The sequence below is a fragment of the Zingiber officinale genome, chromosome 9A (assembly GCF_018446385.1).
Source record: "Zingiber officinale cultivar Zhangliang chromosome 9A, Zo_v1.1, whole genome shotgun sequence".
Taxonomy (NCBI): Eukaryota; Viridiplantae; Streptophyta; class Magnoliopsida; order Zingiberales; family Zingiberaceae; genus Zingiber; species Zingiber officinale.
The window spans coordinates 17,568,682-17,591,128 of NC_056002.1; the positions used below are offsets into that span (position 1 = coordinate 17,568,682).

Here is a 22,447-nt window from a genome sequence, read left to right on the forward strand (position 1 = left end):
ATTTATTATTGTTTTATTTTTCACTACGCATGTTTATGAAACGTGTTCTAGCACACACCCGCATTGGGCATATCCCAACACATTAAAGGTTAAGGCATCCAAAGGAAGAAAGATTTTAAGGCACAGAGTCAATGTACACAACATCTAACTACAAAGGTTGCTCACTTCTACAAAAAACTACTGGCAGACTCACAAGAAAAATTACACAAAGTCAGTGACAATGTCATCTAGGATCACCTCCATGTCTTCTGCCTCCTGATAAAAGTTAGGGGAACCTCGGTCAAGAGATAGCCACCCTCCTTTAGCTACTGGAGGGTCCCTTCAATACCATAGCCGAACAATTTGATGGTATGGTTGGATAGCATCTGGTTGAAGTCTCTCGAGTGAAGATACTCGACCTATGAGCTTCTAACTGACCGGGCTCTTCCTCTTGGAATTTAGAAAGTTCAGCCTTAAAGGCCTTCAGCTTGGCTTTTAAAGTTCATAGCTCGGCATCTTTCTTATATATTGTCCATTAATGCTCCCCGAGCTGAAGTTCATGCCTCGCTCGTTCGGTCGTTTAGCCGACTTGCTTGGTAAGTAAAGAAACTTCTACCTCTTCAAGCTTCTTGGCCAAGGCTCGAGCCTCCTTGTTCTTGATGTCCAAGTCTTCAATGGCCCTGAGCTTCCTGGCATTAGTTGAGTTGACCCATGACTCAAAATTTTTTGTCTGCTTCACAAACTCTTGAGTTGGACAACTTGCTCATGGTTTTTGTCCTTCTCCACGGACAACACCCACTCGGACCCTAGGAGCTGCTCAAATTAGCTCTCTGAGTCCTCTTTTAATTAGGTCACCTCAGTAGTTAATTGTTCAACTAAGACTTGGGAGGCACCCGCTTCTCCGACCGAGGCTTGCACCTGTTTAAGCTCATGGTTTAACTGGGCCAGCCTTTAGCATATAATCAGACCCTCTACTCAAAATTGTTACACAAAAAGATTGATCAGGTCAAGACAAGCAGAAAATATAATTATTTAAATATTAAAAAAACTCACCCTCATAGAATTTTGACTGAAGCGGTTGACCAGCTACTAGGGTGGGATGGTCTCCGCTCTGGCACTTGATTCAACCCAAGTCTGGGCCAAGGGACCCTAGATCCTAATTTTGTGCTTGGGGGCGCATGGCTCGTTGGGTCGAGATAACGCCACTCATCGGTGGGCAATTTAAGGACGACCGTGATGCGCCTGTGTGGGCCTAAGCCAATGGGTTCTAAGCTGGACGTGCTTTTGGATTTGGACGTGGGAGTTGAATGGATGGTGGAGAGAGGGGTTGCAGGGTTGATTGGAGGAGGCAACATATAAGATATTGGTTGGGCAATGATGGTGCCGGTCGGAAGTTCAAATAGGGAAGGCATCTAGTCGGAGGACGGGGGAGTTGGTCCACCAGTTGCTTTATGAAGGATGGCCGATGTGGAGCTCTCTCCCAGTTCGGATGATGGTCGCTAGGTAGACGTAGCGGTGAAAGATGGGGGAATAGATGTCGTCGAGCGGGCAAAAGCTTCTATTCAAAGCCTTTTACAACACTGACACTGGACCAGTGGCTCGGCCGAAGTGGTAGACTCCAAGGGAACAAATATTGGAACTAATGAAGGTCACTTGAGAGGTAACTCCTCTATGTTAGCGGCGGCATCGCTTGCTACCACTCGGCTCGCTTCTTCCTCACCGGTCAGCTCCTCAGAATGTCCTACCAACAAGAGCCCGTGACTCTCCAGATCAATAGCTCACTTGACTTCAACCTCTTCATCAGTTAACTTGGTGGTTTCGTTGAGTAAAACCTTCAACATCACTTTAGCTGCAAAAAAAAAGAAGAAAAAAAATCAGTTAGATGCAAAACTAATGGAAGGAAAAAATGCTCACCAAAAGGGTCGAGTAGCCGCGCGCGGACGAGACTCAGCCCGAACATGTACAAAACACCCTCTAGCAGCAGCTTTGTATGTGATATTTCAGGCCGGTTAACTGCGCAATAGCGTGGAGGTAAGTCGTCTCCCATCGATATTTTCCCAGTTCGGGGGAGTTGGGTAGTTATTATTGGGATATGCTCGATGCAGTGTGTGCTAAAACACATTTCGTAAACATGCATAGTGGAAAATAAAACAATAATAATTCCTAAATTATTACATAACATGCACTATACGCATATAAGGATACTATTAGAGTATATACTGAAAGTCTAGTTTCTTGTAAATATTTATATTGAAATAAGAATCACATTTAGTCAAATATCTACATTTATACTAAGTGTAGTTGTCCATTTAATTTATATTATAGATAACATGGTGTGAGGAGACACAGAAGATCATGTTATCAGTTCATTATAAATTATAAATAGTTGTTCACAACCAAGATGGAATGGGACAAACCATTGGAGTGGTTGTAGTATAATTAGGTATTAATTTATCTTGACTAATAAATTACACTAGTACACTATGAGTGTATTGAGTAGGACCATTTGAGCTAGTTTCTTTTTATACTGACTCTTTAAAAGAACAAGATCTCTGTTATTATGGAAGTGTGTGCTCTTAATCATAATATAATAACAATCACGTATACTTAATATTTATTTCTTTAATTTATCAAAGGGTGCGATTTAGTTCGATAAATCAATAGGCCCGATAAGTTGGGAAATGATATTATTTATATGGTGTGTTGTTGATTATAGAATGAAACCGTGTCATAGTAATCTAGGTTGATAATGTCCCCGTGAGGAGCTCATAAGGATTATCATGTAAACCATGCAGGTGAGTTATCAATAACTCATTTAATTAATGGGCATTCAATATCTTAAACATAGGGAGACTAACGCACTCATAATAAGGAGTCCATAATATAATTTGGGCACTACAACAAAAACCCTCATAGACATCGGTTTTCCACCAGTGTCTATTACATTTTCGACCGATGTCTATGAAGCCGATGTAAAAGGTCTGTCATTTTAGACATCGAGTTAAAACAGGTGTAGTAGCACTTAACGACACCAGTGTTCGAATCGGTTATTAACCGGTGTAGTATCACTTAACGACACCGTTTCATCAACGGTGTAAAACCGATGTAATATTATATGTTCATAACACCAGTTTTGACAGCGGTATACGACCGATGTAATATTAGTTAATAACATCGGTTTTGCAGCGGTGGAAAATCGATGTAATTTCGATATTTTTCACAAATTTGATTTCCGAAACAATGAAAAACCGACAGTAACAAAAAAAATACACAAATATTCATAAATTACACAAATATTCTTCATTCAACAGTATCCATAAAATACAAAAATATTCACAAATTACATAAATAATCTTCTTACAACAGTATCCATTAAATACACAAACATTCTTTTTACATCAAAAGCTAATAGATATCAGAATCATTAAGGTAGAACATTCTTTTAACAACACATCAAGGTAGAACCGCACTTCAAATGTAATCTAACATGCATTCAGCCCACTCGAACCACACTTCATCAATTTCAACTCTGGAGTACTTGAGATTTGTAAACTGTAAAAACACATAAATAATATATTTGTAAACCGAGACCAAAAATCATAGTTGAAAAAGTAGTAAGAGCACCAGGTAACAAGATGACTAATTTGAATGCTTAAAAAGAGACACATTCATCATTTATCTCAACCACATCATATAGTGATAGATTTATCATTCCTGGGAACTTAATATATTCCAAACCAGAAATTATTGCAACAAAGTTTTCTCATAGTTGCAATTTAATTAATCAGTACTTGATGGAGGTTCAATCTTTTCATATTCAGAATATCATTCAAACATCCTGGTGTCGCAACACTGATATCAGCTCCACGATCCAACTCTCTTAACTGGGGTCATTTTTAATTAATCAGTACTTGAGAAGTGCCAATGAACGTATTCTTGGTACTTCTTTTTGAAAATGGAAAAAAGAGATTTCCAACCTCTCATCAGAAAGTCCTGCCAACTATAATGATATGACTAAAGATTTTATATTTTTGTGAAACATGAGTAAAAGAGGGTGGAATTGGAATAACACTTGTTTAATTATGCACAAACAGTTAAGAATTTTGAATTTAAGTAATAGCAATAAAGTTAAACTAGATAACTTGGACAATGTATGATTTGAACACATCAGAAACAATTCAAAGAAATGTCAATCAATAAAAAAAAATTAAACCAGTAAAAATCTAGCAAATATGTGCATAATTTTGAATCATAGATAATGAAAGACATTATAACTAGGGAGTCAAAGCTTACCAAAAATTACCATCATTCTTGTTGAGAATTAATGACAGACAACTCTTCTTCGTACTCCATTGCATGTAATGAGCATTCCCTTTCAATTAATAAAAATTCCTAAAAAATATATGCCTAGTTAATTTCTTTTGTCGCATGTTTTGTTGGGGAGTTGGCAGTGATACTCAAGAACAATTCAAATCAATTTTCACGGTGTAGAACTCAAACTATGATGATTTGTTCATTCACGTAGAATGCGGAGGGTAATACCTGTAACTGGTGATGACTAAACAAATGAAGGATTCCATATTCCGAAGAAGCAACTAATTCTACAAGTGCATCACGATGATCTTTTAAATTGCCTGTTTTAGCAAGAGAAACTGACACCTATTGGTGAACAAAAAAGGACCAATAAAGATTTGTAACACCATAGTGTATGTCAAGGAACACAGATAGCACAGAAATAAAAAAGTATCGCGGTTGAGATTCTAATTAACCTGTATACAACAAAGAATAATTTTCTTGTTAGCCTGCATAGCACAAGCTTTCACAGCAGACAACACACACCATGCTCTCTGAACAACGCAGTAGTATCATTCTGTATCACTGTAATGAGTATGAATTCAGAGTTCATCCATCCTTTTCCACCTTGAAAACAGAAAAGAACTATGCACATCATTATTTTTGGGAGTAATACATTTTTGCTTCTCACTCTACAAAAAGTATTCCTGCACTCCTGCAAATGCAAAACAATCAGGGTGAAAAAAAGACATCCACTCTGCATCTTGTCGATGGAGCCAGAAGCCCCCCTCTCTTTGCAGTGTTGGTACTACTGTCTTTTATTTCAGGAACACATTTGTTGAAGTGAGAACTATAAACCGATTAGCTGCTCGTGAGAATGCATGGTATTTTGAGTAACATAAAAAAACTGGTTAATAGATGTTAGAGAGTCGTTTGGGATCAAAACTCTGAAACTTCTTGGACAAAAATCTGATCAACATCAAAGATACAATGTTGTCTCCTGATGAACAAATGCATGCAAGGAATTAATCATACACTAACAAGTCAGTGTGAGCATGATTTAATAGTTCAATTAAAATAAAATCAGTACCTATTTGCTTGATCAGAAGAACTGCTTGCTACCTCACAAGGCGGGATATTAGATCATTTATCAAATGTTACTGCACATCTATAATACCATGAAAAAGATAACAGAGCATGACTCAGCATCCAAAAAACTTGTCAGGTTTTAACGATCTAGTATGAAAATAAAAATATGCATTCCTTTAGGCAGACATGAAAGTGTACCTCAATTATTGAATGGGATCTTACACCTGCTTTAGTACTAGCATAGCCCGCCATAACCCTGTGAATATGCTAAGAGTTCTTCCACCTCTACACGAGAACTACAATAACCCACGTTCTTGCATTGACTATAATTCGCCATTTCAACCTCTACAGTGAAAGTGCTGAAAACAAGTTTCTTGTCAGAAAACCTGGACTCTCCTCGAACATAAGACAACTGACTGAGACCTCTTCCAAACCATAGTATGTGATCGCACCTTCATAAAACATTTAAATGGGCTCAGAAGTAAGAGTTCGGAAGCTGAAATTATTGACCTTCTCATAAGAAAATAACAATAGTGCATATTTAGTGGATTATGATACCAATACCTTTGAAACTAGCAGCCATGATAGTGGCAAGAAGTCCACCATCATTAGCTTCATGAAGTTACCAAAATAAAGTAAATAGTCATATATATAAATCATAAATAAAGTTACCAAACTAAAAATTCTCATTGTTAACCCAAATCCCATCACAATCTCCACGAATACAGGGTGGCTCATTGTCATCAGTTTCGTCAATATCCATTGATGACATCCATTTTGTGAAGCATTGGTAGTGAATTGAAGGATCTTCCAACTTATCATCAGTGATGTATTCAAAATACTCTCTATTTGTCCTTGACCGCAATGACAATTCTAAGAAATGCAATGTTGAATATCAATTACATGAACAATTACCTATTGGTTAAGACAAGGCACTTTGAGAGATTGCTTCGGAATTGAGTGGCAACAAGGGACACAGCCTAAAAAAAAGTTCCGACTAAGTATAAAGTTATAATCACATCTTGTGGAGTTTGAAAGTATAAAGATAAATTTAACATGGACCTGATGCATCGCAACATAAGCAAAACCTTTTTGTAGGAAAACCCTGCGGCCAACAAATAATTCTGGCACTTCTTCAAAGGGTGCCTGCATGTAGACACAGGTTAGTAGAAACTAAGGAAACATTGTTGTAGTAAAAAAGAGAGTTTAGACTAAAAATAAGTAGATAAATGGTACCTTAAAAAAGAGTGTATCAGCTGCAAAAAATAATAAAAATTTGTCAAATTACTAGACATAACAGTAAAAGCTATAAATGATTGAGCAACTGGTATCTGTGTTACTTTCAAACAGAACAAAACAATTTATAATCAGTTCCCTAGAATTTGATAAGAAGATAAATTGACAAATATATATTGCATCACAAGAGTTTTAAGATGACTTATTGAAGTTCAATCTTGCCCATTACTAGTTACTAGTAGCATCACAAATGTAAATCTGGTAGGTAATGACATACCATTCAACGGTTGACCAATAGAATGCGCAACTTGGTTCAATTTTTCCTTTATAGTCTGCAATGCAATAAAAAATATTTTCCTATCAATACTAAAAGACATCCTAGATAAAACCATGACCAAAGAACATGAGAAAAATGCATCTCGATGAAAGAGATGTCTAAAAATTTGTAGTATTGTAATATGACCAGAAATATGGTGCATAAATTTGCAGTCATACCTCGAATTTTGCATGACTAATAGCCTTATAGGGTAGTTGAAATTCGGGCATGAGTGACCTCTACGAGCAATAGAACATAATTTTGGTAAATGAAATTAGATAAGAGCTCCAAACCTCATACAAGGTATCCAGAATATACCTATGACTCGGGGCTTTCTAGTCGGAATCGATAGCGGAAAAGAGAAGTCTCCATGGAAAGAAACCATTTCCTTAATACAACCCTAGGAGGTGAAGGAGATAACACTCAGGAAAGATAGTGTGATATCAAAATAAAACATGACCATAAAAATCAAAACCTACATTCTACAATATGCAAGACGGAGAACGAAGTGTGAAATGATATCTTTGTTCATGACCTCTGATGGATCTTGATGCCTCATATGTGCCCTCCATAGTTCAGTTACCTAATTTTCCCAAAATAAAACATATATTTAAAAGTAAAATGAGCGATCCAAACAAAATCACACGCAATACCAATTTCTCCATCTCTTCAGGCCTTTTTCCTCGGGGCAAACCATCTGAAATACCCTGCAGGACTTCATGAAAACAATCGAATATAAGTTACCAACAAAGCCAAACAGACGCAGGATAGGGAAGTTGATCAAGGAAGGGGAGGTATACAATGAACCACAAACCCTAGAAATGGGAAAAGATGAGGTTTTGCAAGGTACCTCGGAGGTGATCTATGGCGTAGAGTTCAAAATCTTCCATCCGGACCTCGAGGGAGTATACAACGAACTACAAACCCTAGAAATGGGAAAAGATGAGGTTTTGCAAGGTACCTCGGAGGCGATCTATGGCGTAGAGTTCAAAATCTTTCAGCCGGACCTCGAGGGAGTATACAACGAACCACAAACCCCAGAAATGGGGAAAGATGAGGTTTTCCAAGGTACCTCGGAGGCGATCTATGCCGTAGAGTTCAAAATCTTCCAGCCGGACCTCGAGCGCAGGCGCGGAGCGGTAGAAAGAGAGTTTAGCCGACGTTGTCGAGGTGGCAGCATGAGTCGATTGCCTTTGTGATCGAACAATCTCCATTCCCTACATCTCTGAATGCTCCGGCAGTTGAGGACTCGGGGGTTATTTGTGTGAGGGTTTGGCCAGATTTGTGGGAAAACTAGAAAAGACAGAAAGCCGTGTGTTGATCTTGATCGGAGAGGAAGGGGCCTCGATCTAGGAAGGGGAAGAGGGAGATGAGGCTGAGAGATATGGTTGGACGTCCAGTGGCGAGAAGGAAAGTGGTGGTGGAGTCGTGACGGTATACGGTGGACAACGCGATATAGGTTTAGGTTTGGAGGGAAGAATGAAATGTTACAAATTTTGGCTAAGTATTGATGGAAAAATTAAAATATTTTATTTTGGTTCATTAACACCGGGTTTTAAAAACCGTTGTTAAAATCGGTGTCTATTAACGAAAAAAAGACGCTCATAGACATCGCCTAAAAAACCGATATCTATGAGCTAAAATCTGCGCTCATAGACACCGATTTTTGGAAAAATCGGTGTAAAATACTCAAAGACATTGGTTTTTGCTTAAAACCGTTGTTGTTCCACTGATGTCTATGAGGGTTTTTGTTGTAGTGGGGATTAGTTTGGTAGTTCAATAGTAGCTCTTTAGTAGTATGAGTTATTATTGATGAACTTGAGTTGGGTGTTTGGGGCGAACACGGGAAGCTCAAGCTCATCAGGAGACCAAAACTAATTTCTCCTCTCGGTCCCTATTGTAGCCTCTTATATATAGTCTTATATCCACCCAAAGCCTAACCTCTTAGCCCATGCTAGGGGCCGGCCCTATCCTTGCTTGGAGCCCAAGCAAGGGGCCGGCCAAGCCAAGCTTGGAGCTAAGGCTAGGGCCGGCCAAGCCTTGCTTGGTGCCCAAGCAAGGGGTCGACCAAGTGTGAAAGGGAAGAGGGATTTTATTGAAAATAAGATTTTGATAAAATCTTTACTTTTATGTTTTTATCCATGTAGTTTTAAAAAAGAGTTTTTAATTTTGAAATCTTTCCTTTTATAGATTTTCTATAAAGGATTAAAAAAGAGATTAGATATCTTTCCTTATTTGTAGATGTCTATAATGTTAAAAGAAAGATTTTAATTTTTAAGAGTTTTATAATCTTTCCTTTTTGTAATCAAGATATAAAAGGAGTTTTATATTAAATCTTATCTTTTATAGATATCCATAAAATGATTTAAAAGAGAGAGATTTTAATTTATAAAACATTCCTTTTATAGCCAACCACAAAAGAGATTTTTAAAAGAGAGATTTTAATTTTTGTTTAAAATCTTTCCTTGTTTGTTTAAACATGGTGTGGCTGACCATAGAGAGAAACAAAAGGAAGTTTTATTTTTTTTGTTATAAAACTTTCCTTATTTGGACTCACCAAGGAATATAAAAGAGAGATAAAGGGTGCCTTCATGGACAGACAACCTATTCTATTGTTCCTCTCTTCCATCCTTGGTGGTTGGCCCTTCTTCTTCTCTTTCTCTTCTTCTTTGTAGCCGGCGGCATCATCTCTTGTGGAGCTCTTGTTGGCCGGTTGCTTGAGGGTGAAGAAGTAGAGAAAGGAGGCATTATTTTCTAGCATCCCTTGGAGCATTGTGATGGTGGCCGAAACTTGGAAGTAAGGAAGGCTTTGGTGGATTTCTTCTTGGTAGATCGTCGCCCACACGACGTCCAAGAGAAGGAGAGGAATACAATAGAAGATCAAGAGGTTGTTGCTTACAAAGAAAGGTATAACTAGTAATTTCATTCCACATCATACTAGTTTTCTTTGTTCGGATTTTTGAATCACCAAACACAAGAGGCTAACGATTCTAGGTTTCGAATTTATGATTCGATTTTGTGTTTCTTTTATTTTTCAATCTTGTGATTCGATTGTTATTAGTGGTTAAACCTAGGGTTACTATAAGAAGATTAAATATTGAATTTTGTTGAAAGGCTTTGTCTAGGAAGTGGTGGATGATCCCATACCCAAGAAAGCCTAGTGCCTTGCCATGTTTAACCTAGAAGTCGATCTCTAAAATAAATATTTAATCAAATTTGTAACATGGGTGGATTTGGATTAATAATGTTAAGCATCGTTTGTGATCCAAGTCTAAACCTCTAAGAATAGATAAGTTGAATTTGGAATCAATAATGTTAAGTTCTGTTTGTGATTCCAAATTTAATTTCTAAAGAACACAATAGGTTGTTAAGAAAGGTTCAGGACTTGTACAAAATTTTTATACAGGGGAACCAGTATGATATTCTGAGTAGCAACTAACAATTGGTATCAAAGCTAGGATATTGCCTCTGTGTGTTTGATTTTTCAGTTTAATTATGCACATGTCATACATATTTTAGGCAGGATAATAGTAGGATATGCAAATAGATTAACTCTGTGGTTACAGGCATCCTGGATCCGACTATTATGGCCTATTGTGATTGTGTGTGATTGGACCCTCGGGCATGTCGAAGGCATTTTATGTGTGTGCATGATTGTATGAATTAAATACAGCAGGAGCTGTATTAGTTTTATGATTTTACTTTTTGTTCGATCTAGTTAACATGTACATTCCTTCGTGGAATATAGGATCGATAAATGTAAAATTATATTTTTGTCACGGATCGTATCTTTCCGAGGCGTGGTATTATTTGAGGACCAGAGGCGTATCAAAAAAAGAAGCAAGATAGATGTGTCAACTAGACCCGATTGCGGTGGGTAAAGATGGCAGCACCTAGGGTCGGCAGCACACGGAGGACAGTAATGGAAAAGGCCATAATAGTTGGAAAATTATTTTTCCATATTTATTGCTTTATTTGCTGTGATGCGTGTGTGCATGATAAAATCCTCATCTTAAAAAATTAAGCGGGAGAGGGATTAGTAAAAAATTCCACGGTCTTCATTACTGGTTTGTAATTGATGCAACAAACTTGCGTGTTGGCTCTGAGTGCTTCCCTCCACATCGGATGAGTTTGTTTGCAGATCACTAGATTAAACTTCCTTTATGGATGATTATAGGAAATTATTTAGGAGCGTGTGATCTTCTCTAACTGAAGGGGCACAATCCTATTTAATGGACTAAGTATCAAGTAATGGTATACACTTAGGCGCATTTAATAGTATCCTCCTCAACGGAGGCACTGCTATTATTTGTGTGACCAAAGGAATACCAACTATTAATTTTATTTGTCATAAAGTTAGGATGACAAGAATAAAATTAATGGGTAAAACCTCCTCTTACAAATGTTTGATTTTGTATACATCCATATTAACGTGACATACAAAATTCACGGTGTTTTGAAGTGTTGGTGAATTTAAATAATATTGTTTGAGGACTCAATATTATTCTAAATTCTAAAGTCTTGACCAAAACTTATTTTGTGATTCTTAGGATGACTTTCAACCCACTGGCTATTATTCTGAAAGAGAATAAATTTATTGGTCCCAATTACATAGATTGGAAAAAAAAACCTGGACATTGTCCTAACTACTGAAGGCTATAAGTTTGTACTATTAGAGGTCTGCCCTAATGTGCCTAATAGTGATTCTAGTGAAGATGAGATTGAGTATCATAAGAAATGGGTAAAGGTAGATGAGATGGTGCGGTGTTACATTTTGGCTTCAATGTCAAATGTGCTGCAACATCAGCATCAGGACTTACCAACTGCTTATGACATGATGAACAATCTCAAGGAACTCTTCGGACACCAAAATCGGGCTGCTAGGTAAGAGGCAATGAGAAAATTAATGACAGCCACCATGACAGATGGGACACCCGTAAGGGATCATATCCTAAAGATGATGACTTACTTGAATGAAATACAAATCCTTGGAGCTGAAATCAATGGGAAAACCCAGGTCGATATTATTCTCCAGACGCTACCCATAAGTTTTGAGCAGTTCTGCCTGAACTACAATATGAATAAAAGGATTTATTCATTGGCAGAACTACTGATAGAACTTCAGACAATAGAAGGGTTATTTCATCATAATTCTCAAATTCACTTTGCTGAAATTGTTTCTACTTCTAAGTCAAAAGGTAAGAAGAAGAATAAGAAACAAGCTGGCTTGGCAAAGAAAGTGAAACAATCTCTAGGTACTGGACTTAAAGCAGGAGTAAAAAAGCCGAAGGGCAAGTGCTTTATTTGCAAGCAGTATGGACATTGGAAGGCGGCCTGTCCTCGTAGGAAAGAGAACAATAAAGGTATATCTTATTCTCTTGTAGTTGAAATATGTTTAGCGATGTTATCTACCAGTACCTAATGTGTAGATATAGGAGCCACTGATCATGTTTGTAATACATTGCAAGGGTTCCAGGAAACCTGACGACTATATGAGGGAGAGATAACCGTCTACATGGGCAATGCTACGAAAGTGGCGACTGTTGCAGTGGGAGATGTCTACTTATCATTTGATAGGAATAGAACTTTGATTTTGAGGAATTGCCTTTATGTACCAACTTTTAGAAAGAATTTAATTTCAGTTTCTAAACTGTTTTTGGATGGATATACTGCTTCTTTTAATGACAAGGTGGTTGTCAAGAAAAATAGGGTAATTATCTGTTCTGGTGCATTAGTTGGCAATTTATATACTCTAAATTTGATAACTTCCACAAAGTAACAAATGAAAATTAATAACACATCCTCTAATTCTAATAAGAGAAAGGAACCTTCAAATATGAACTAAATATATCTTTGGCATCTAAGACTTGATCATATTAACTTGAGTAGGATTCAAAGGCTAATAGCCGATGGACTCTTGGGTTCATTAGTGTTGGAAAACTTTTCAACTTGCGAATCTTGCTTGGAAGGAAAAATGACCAAGAGACCTTTTAAGGTTAAGGGATATAGAGCAAAAGATGTGTTGGAATTGGTTTATTCTGATTTGTGTGGACCTATGACTATCCAGGCGAGAGGTCATTTCGAATATTTCGTCTCTTTCATAGATGACTATTCGAGATATGGATATATTTACTTGTTGCGCCGCAAGTCTGAGTGCCTTGATAAGTTCAAAGAGTACAAGACTGATGTGGAGAAACGACACGGTAAAAGTATCAAGACACTACGGTATGATCATGGTGGCGAGTACCTTTCAGGAGAGTTTAGGAATTACTTATCAGAGGTTGGGATTCAATCCCAATTGTCTGCACCTGACACACCCCAACAGAATGGTGTGACATAACAAAGGAATATGACTCTTATGGAAATGGTTAGATCGATGATGAGTTATTCAGAATTACCAAATTCATTCTGGGGATATGCTTTAGAAACGGCAATGTACATTTTGAACTTGGTACCTTCTAAATTAGTACCCTCTACTCCCATGGAATTGTGGAATGGTCATAAGCCTAGTCTGAGTCATATTCGGATATGGGGTAGTCCAACACATGTGTTGAAGGGAGATACTGATAAGTTGGAATCTCGTACAGAAGTTTGCTTGTTTATAGGTTATTCCAAAGGAACGAAAGGTGGTAAGTTTTATAATTTTAAAGATCAGAAGATCATTGTTAGCACAAATGCCCGATTTTTAGAAGAGGATTATGTAATAAACCATAAGCCCATGAGTGAATTGTTCTAGAAGAAATGAGAGAGGGCATGCCTACTTTAGTACCAACAGTGCAAGATGAAATATCATAAGAAACTGTAACACGTATCACAAATGATATACAACTATAGACAATGCCTCATTGTAGTGGGAGGGTTGTTAGGCAACCTGAAAGATTCATGTTTTTGAGAGAGTCGTCGGACTTGATCCCAGGTAAACATGAACCTGATCCCTGTACATATGATGAAGCACTCCAAGATAAAGATGCAGCATCTTGGCAAAGAGCAATGAATTCAGAAATAGAATCTATGTATTCTAACAAAGTCTGGGAGCTAGTAGAACCATCAAATAGTATAAAAGCTATTGGATGTAAATGGATCTACAAAGAGAAAAGAGGGATAGACGGGAAGGTGGAAACCTTCAAAGCAAGGCTTGTTGCAAAGGGGTATACTCAGAAAGAGGGAATCGATTATGAAGAAACTTTTTCGCCAATAGCTATGCTTAAGTCTATCCGGATACTCTGATCTTTTGCTGCTCATATGGATTATGAGGTTTGGCAAATGGATGTCAAGATAGCTTTTCTTAACGGAAGTCTTGAAGAAAACATTCATATGAAGCAACTAGAGGGGTTTATTGCAAAGGGAAAAGAGCATCTAGTATGTAAGCTCAATCAGTCTATTTATGGACTGAAGCAAGCTTCAAGGTCTTGGAACATCTGGTTTAACGAAGTAATCCAGTCGTATGGATTTATTCAGTGTCTGGATGAGTCTTGTGTATACAAGAAGTGTGATGGAAACGTGTGGTATTTCTTGTACTATACGTAGATGACATTTTGTTAGTTGGAAACAATATCAAAGTGTTGTCGGAAGTAAGGGTATGATTGTCCAAGCAATTCGATATGAAGGACATGGGGGAATGTGGACATATTCTCGGGATCAAAGTAATAAGGGATCGCAAGAAAAGAATGTTGTGCTTATCCCAAGCTTCATATATCGATACAATCCTAGCTCATTTTAGCATGCAAGACTCCAAGAAAGGTTTTCTACCTTTTAGGCATGGAGTATCTTTATCTAAAGAGATGTCTCCGAAGACATTAAAAGAGATAGAAGAAATGATGAGTGTTCCTTATGCTTCAACTATAGGAAGCCTAATGTATGCTATGTTATGCACGAGACCGGATATTTGTTTTACCGTGGGCATGGTTAACAGATATCAAAGTAATCCAGGACATGGACATTGGACTGCAGTAAAGCATATATTAAAGTACCTGAAAAGGACTAAAAATTATATGCTAGTTTACCAAGCAGATGATTTGCTCCCTGTGGGTTACACGGATTCCGACTTCCAATCAAATAGGGACAATAGTAAGTCTACATCAGGCTATGTGTTTACTTTAGGAGGTGGAGCCATAACATAGAGGAGTGTTAAGTAGAAATGCGTTTCAGACTCAACCATGGAAGCTGAGTATATGGCAGCATCTGAGGCAACCAAAGAAGTTGTATGGCTCAGGAACTTCTTGATGGACTTAGATGTGATTCCTGGTTTACCCAAATAATCACAATTTATTGTGATAATAGTGGTGCAGTAGCAAACTCGAAGGAACCACGAGCCCATAAGGTGAGTAAACACATTGAGCGCAAGTACCACCAGATAGGAGACATTGTAAAGCGAGGAGAAGTTGTTGTCACCAAGATTGCATCAGCAGATAACCTGGCAGATCCTTTCACGAAGGCCCTTCCAGTGAAAGCTTTTGATCGGCACGTTGAGGGGATGAGAATCAGATGTATGACAATGTATATGGCAACATAGTCTTTCAGTATAAGTGGGAGATTGTTACAGTGTATACTGAAAGTCTAATTTTTTGTAAACATTTATATTGATATAAGAATCACATTTGGTCAAATCTTTACATTTATGCTAAGTGTAGTTGTTCATTTAATTTATATTGTAAATAACATGGTGTGAGGAGACACACAGAAGATCATGTTATCAATTCATTATAAATTATAAATAGTTGCTGACAACCAAGATAGAATGAGACAAACCATTGGAGTGGTTGTAGTGTAATTAGGTATTAGTTTATCTTGACTAATAAATTACACTAGTACATTATGAGTGTATTGAGCAGGACCATTTGAGGTAGTTTCTTTTTATACTGACTCTTTAAAAGAATAAGACCTCTGTTATTATGAAAGTGCGTGCTCTTAATCATAATATAATAACAAGCACGTATACTTAATATTTATTTCTTTAATTTATCAAAGGGTGCGATTTAGTTCGATAAATCAATAGGCCCGATAAGTTGGGAAATGATATTATTTATATGGTGTGTTGTTGATTATAGAATAAAACTGTGTCCTAGTAATCTAGGTTGATACTGTCCCCTTGAGGAGCTCATAAGAATTGTCATGTAAACCCTGCAGGTGAACTTAGTCCAGCATGATAATGAAATTGAGTGATACTACTCTTGGAGTTAGATATTAATTAAGTGAGTTGTCAGTAACTCCTCTAATTAATGGGCATTCGATATCTTAAACACAGGGAGACTAGCACACTTATAATAAGAAGGAGCCCATAATTTAATTTGGGATTGATGTGGTAGTTCAATAGTAGCTCTTTAGTGGTATGAGTTATTATTGATGAACTTGAGTTGGGTGTTCGGGGCGAACACGGGAAGCTCAAGCTCATCGGGAGACCAAAACTAATTTCTCCTCTCGGTCCCTATTGTAGCCTCTTATATATAGTCTTATATCCACCCAAAGCGTAACCTCTTAGCCCATGCTAGGGGTCGGCCCTATCCTTGCTTGGAGCCCAAGCAAGGGGTCGGCCAAGCCAAGCTTGGAGCTCGGCCAAGCCTTGCTTGGTGCCCAAGCAAGGGGCCAACCAAGTGTGAAAGGGAAGAGGGATTTTATTGAAAATAAAATTTTGATAAAATCTTTACTTTTATGTTTTTATCCACGTGGTTTTAAAAGAGAGTTTTTAATTTTGAAATCTTTCCTTTTATAGATTTTCTACAAAGGATTAAAAGAGAGATTAGATATCTTTCCTTATTTGTAGATGTCTATAATGTTAAAAGAAAGATTTTAATTTTTAATAAAAACTCTCCTTTTTGTAACCATGATATAAAAGGAGTTTTATATTAAATCTTATCTTTTATAGATATTCATAAAAAAATTTAAAAGAGATAGATTTTAATTTATAAAATATTCCTTTTATAGCCAACCACAAAAGGGATTTTTAAAAAAGAGATTTTAATTTTTGTTTAAAATATTTCCTTGTTTGTTTAAACATGGTGTGGCCAGCCATAGAGAAATAAAAGGAAGTTTTATTTTTTTGTTATAAAACTTTCCTTATTTGGATTCACCAAGAAATATAAAAGAGAGGTAAAAAATGCATTCATGGACAGACAACCTATTATATTGTTCCTCTCTTCCATCCTTGGTGGCCGGCCCTTCTTCTTCTCTTTCTCTTCTTCTTTGTGGCCGGCGACATCATATCTTGTGGAGCTCTTGGTGGTCGGTTGCTTGAAGGTGAAGAAGTAGAGAAAGGAGGCATTGTTTTCTAGCATCCCTTGGAGCATTGTGGTGGTGGCCGAAACTTGGAAGTAAGGAAGGCTTTGGTGGATTTCTTCTTGGTAGATCATCACCCACACGACATCCAAGAGAAGGACAGGAATACAATAGAAGATCAAGAGGTTGTTTCTTACAAAGAAAGGTATAACTACTAATTTTATTCCACATCATACTAGTTTTCTTTGTCTAGATTTTTAAATCACCAAACACAAGAGGCTAACGATTCTAGGTTTCGAATTTATGATTCGATTTTGTGTTTCTTTTGTTTTTCGATCTTGTGATTCGATTGTTCTTAGTGGTTAAACCTAAGGTTACTATAAGGAGATTAAATATTGAATTTTGTTGAAAGACTTTGTCTAGGAAGTGGTGGATGATCTCATACCCAAGAAGGCCTAGTGCCTCACCATGTTTAACCTGGAAGTCGATCTCTGAAATAAATATTTAATCAAATTTGTAACATGGGTGGATTTAGATTAATAATGTTAAGCATCGTTTGCGATCCAAGTCTAAACCTCTAAGAACAGATAAGTTGAATTTGAAATCAATAATGTTAAGTTCTGTTTGCGATTCCAAATTTAATTTCTAAAGAACACAATAGGTTGTTAGGAAAGGTTCAGGACTTGTACAAAATTTTTGTACAAGGGAACTAGTATGATATTCTGAGTAGCAACCAACAGATACAATATGTCAAACATGATCACATAATTAATTTTTTTATAGAAAGTAAATTTACGCTAGATGTACCTTACGGATGACCTATAACGAGAAGGGCATCGACCGTTGCAATGTTGTCGAACCTCGCCCCTATTTGTATTCACGCCAAGTTCCTCAAGACAATTCCTTGAGTACAAGCCTCTCCTTCGGAAGTTACTAGTCATGAGCGAAGCAGAGAGATCAAGAGGAAGAGGAAGAGAAGCACACAAGGAAGAGATTTCTTCCTTGTGGTGGTCACAGCAACAAGGGAAGGGCTTCCCCTTGTTGGCGGTGGCAAAGAGAGAGGGGAGAGGGAGAGGAAAAGAGAAATTAGGTTAAGGTTTTCTAAAAACCATACAAGCCAATTAATGATCTCATGTGTATAATTTTCTCTCAACTATATTAATATATAGCCCTTATTAATGAGTTGGATTAGAAAGCTCAAATCCAACCCATTATCCCTTAACTAAAAATTAGCCCATTAACCCCTTAGTTTGGTTCACAACTAAACCAAGTTGGTTCATGACTAATTCATGATTAAACCAAATATGGTCCAACTCTTCTATAAGAGATGTGGCCCATCCGTGCTTCCATTGCGACAAATATTTTCATATTTGTCTTATGTATGGTCCAACCAAATATTTATCTCTTGATCTAAAAATCCTATTCTTTAACTTGTTTTATGTCTTTTAGAGACTTGTTAGTGCATGTTACCCAATAGATTCTCAGTTTATCTTGGTCGTTCATAATTAACTACTTAATTATAGAACGATCATGGTGGCACCTAGTAGTACATCATGATCTCCAATTAGTCGAAAAATCATAGTTGATCTTAGAATTAATTATAAACCCTTCAGCAGCTATAGTGAGTCATGCCTCATTCCTTTCACTCGTCTTATACTCATTTGGTTCAGGACATAGTCTATGTGTTTTGTCCCCACTAGACTGACTACGCCACACCTAGCCCAAGTAATACTTCCTCGTTCTGTAAATTCAAATTACTCATACATGTTTACAAGAATCTTGCACTCTTAACATGTGATGCTTTGGTCAAAGACTTTGAGTAATAATCCTAACGAGTGGTCATTGGATAAACGTCTCCTCGTAAGGAGCAGTGAATCCTCTGTGGGCTATCCAAATACTTTCGGACACTTCAACTTATACCCAATTATCCCTGGTCCATACCTCAATGAGATGCTTGCTTAAGATGTCAAAGTATAAGTCTCCATGACCAAGATGACTTATGTACCTCAATTCGAAGGAAACTTGCACTTGTGCTGCAGTAAGAACTTCACAGATATATCTATATATATGTAGAGAACCATATGAAGTCTTACAGCGAGTCGCTCCAATGAACTAGTTACCATAACCAACATCCACGTTTAACTCTTGACATCCCAATGTCTCCAACCAGTGATAAAACAACTGCTTGGCCGAACCAAGGAGTATAACCCGTGCTAGTTTTTCAGAATTGATGATATCCGAATGTATCAATTCGACGACTAAAGAAATTTTAATATATTCATAATTGCATATGTAGAGATAATCACTAGTTACGATCCAATCATAAATTCTTTTATGCTATAAATTATATTACGGGCATTCAGTAAATGAATTTAAGATAATCAAATATATAATATGCATTCATATAGTGAATGTATACTTATCAAATAAATAGAAAAAAATCGTAAGGCGATTACCTTATAACATCCCTCAAATTTTAACACTCTCATTTGGCCTAAAGCCAATCGCCATGGTGTCCTAAACCGTAAGCATAGACGTGGCTCTCAAACTTGCTTTGTGGTAGAGCCTTTGTCAAAGGATCCGCTAGATTCCTTTTAGTGGGAATTTTCTTGAGTTGTATTTCTTTCCTACTAACAATCTCCCTAATCAAATGATAATGACGAAGCACATATTTTGATCGTTGATAAGATCTCGATTCCTTTGCTTACGTAATGACTCTAGTGATGTCGCAGTAAACAGGTAATACTTCAACAATGGATGGAACCACTTCAAGTTCAGTAATGAACTTCTTGATCCAAACCACTTCCTTTGCTGCTTCCGAAGCTGTAATGTATTCCGCCTCACAGGTAGAATCTGTAACAATGTCTTTCTTGGAACTTTTTCAACTAACTGCACCTCCATTTAATATAAATATGAATCCATACTGGGACTTGGAGTCATCCTTGTCTGTCTGAAAACTAACATATGTATATCCGCGTATGGTCAAATCACCATCTCCATAAACTAAGTGTTAGGATCTTAGATGGCTAGAGGGGGGGGTGAATAGCCTCTTAAAACTTAAACACAAATTTCTACAAAGAAACTTGTTAGCACAGCGAAATTAGGAAACTAAACAAAGAGGAAACAAGCACACTAACACACAGATTTACGAGGTTCGGGGATAACTTGCCCCTACTCCTCGGCGTGTCCGTAAGGTGGACGACCCCTCGATCTTCGGTAGATCGCACCCCGGATAAATTCCGGCTAAAGATCCTCCTTCTCGGTGGAGTAACCTCTCCACAAAGTCTCAAGAAATATATATGTTAAAGCACAAGACTTACAGAGCTCGGTGGCAAAGAAGAATGAACTAACGCTTACAACCACGCGAGGATCAGTGGAAACAGAGAACTCACAGATCGCAGTTTCTCACCCGAGAGCTCAAGAACTTAGCACACCACAACGATCAACAGAACGTATCCTTTTTTCACTTTCTTGCTTTCTTGTTGTTCTTTCCTCTCGCTTTTTACTGCTTCTTAAGCCTCTGTTCTCTGCTGTCACGGATCGTAGTCAATCTGCACAGAATCGTCGCTGCAGCCAATCCCTTTTCCTCCTTACCTGGTTCTCTGAACTCACACCAATGAAATCACAGCCTTCACTGGTGTCTTCTAAGCTCGAACCAATCACCAGGAGTCAAGCAGATCGCAGCCAGATCACACCAGTAGCCGTTGATGCTTCAAATGCACCATGCGCCGCGAATCACAGCAGAAAGGCCATTTGTCGTATTCCTCTTATGGACTTAATTTGAAATTAGGCTTGGAATGATACCTGTGATCCTGCAAACTCAAAAGCTAACAGCACAGAAGATTATATCATATGGATCAAGCAGATCAAATGCAGTGGAAGAATCGCAGAAACAGCGAACAAATCTGTTGTGTGTGTGGATCGATCACTAGACCGATCCATGGACCGATCAGGACATATCCTGATCGGTCCGCAGCTTGTCTGATCGGTCGTGGAGACCGATAAGACTGCAGGTGGATCGGTCTCCACGACCGATCCATGCCTTCTTCTCTTCGCAATACCCTCTCCTGATCGGTCTCCAAGACCGATCAGATTACACTCAGTGTGCTACTGAGTGTTTCCTGATCGGTCACCAGATCGATCATGGAAACTTAGTTTCACTGGATCGGTCTGCCGACCGATCCATTGTCTTATGTATCACTAGATCGGTCTGTCGACCGATCCAATGTACCATGGAATGTCCACTTAGGTCTCTTTCTGACCTAGTCCGGAGAACGAGCTACCGAACCCTCTCCGACTTCGTCAGGTCCAGAGAACGAGCTACCGAGCCCTCTCCGACCTAGTCCGGAGAACGAGCTACCGAGCCCTCTCCGACTTTGTCAGGTCCAGAGAACGAGCTACCGAGCCCACTCCGACCTAGTCCGGAGAACGAGCTACCAAGCCCTCTCCGACTTCGTCAGGTCCAGAGAACGAGCTACCGAGCCCTCTCTGACCTAGTCCGGAGAACGAGCTACCTCCGACTTCGCGTGCCAAGTTTCCAACTTGGACTTTTCCCTTCCACTTGATCAACCTTGATCATTAATCAAACCGAGTTTAATTAACATCTGATACAAACTTAAATCCGTGTCAACATCAAAACAACAGCCAGGTCAGACTATATCAACAATCTCCCCCTTTTTGTTGTTTGACAACACGATTTAAGTTTAGATCAGAAATGTTCTTATTTTCATAATTTTAGGGGAATCAAGATCCTCCCCCTAAGATGGATACACCACTAAGTCAATAACGGGAATCAAGCCTTCATACATCTCTAAACTTAGGTATCCTCTCCCCCTTTGTCAAACACCGAAAAGGTGCAAATGAGGTGACAAAACTCAAAAGGCTCCCCCTTAACCCATACTGTCTTGTTCTTAATGCACCTAGAGTTCCCTCTAAGTGTATTATATGACAACAAGAAAGAGATAAGATACAATCAAGTCATGGCATAGGAACAGCATATTAATATGAACTGTAGCATAAGGAAAAGTAAGAAATAGACAAATGAATAGCAAAAATATATGAGTAGCATAAGTATCCAGGTCAGACAAAGATATCCAACAAATAGCATCCAGAACACAGACAGGCAAAGTAACACACAGAATGTATCAATCAATATCCTCAACAGGAGGAACCTCATCATCATCCGCGGGAGGCACGTAACCCTGAGGCGGCATGCTGGAGCTCGAAGGTGGATGACCCGAGAAATGCCCAGAAGCAGCTGCTGCATCACCAACTGCTGACTGCGTAAGTCATCGTAGCGCTGGTCGATCCGAACACGCAGTC

General features: G+C 38.1%; 2 long non-coding RNA genes across 2 annotated transcripts; both read right to left on the bottom strand.

The window, feature by feature from the left end:
- Nucleotides 1-3,511: 3,511 nt before the first annotated feature.
- Nucleotides 3,512-4,608, bottom strand: LOC122018638. The gene is made up of 3 exons (XR_006121846.1): nucleotides 4,522-4,608; nucleotides 4,283-4,371; nucleotides 3,512-3,531 (listed from the first exon to the last, which is right to left on the bottom strand). It is a non-coding gene; the product is annotated as an uncharacterized LOC122018638 (long non-coding RNA).
- A 212-nt stretch (nucleotides 4,609-4,820) lies between these two features.
- LOC122021172 lies at nucleotides 4,821-5,392 on the bottom strand. Its single transcript, XR_006122469.1, has 2 exons — nucleotides 5,363-5,392; nucleotides 4,821-4,987 (listed from the first exon to the last, which is right to left on the bottom strand). It is a non-coding gene; the product is annotated as an uncharacterized LOC122021172 (long non-coding RNA).
- Nucleotides 5,393-22,447: the final 17,055 nt, after the last annotated feature.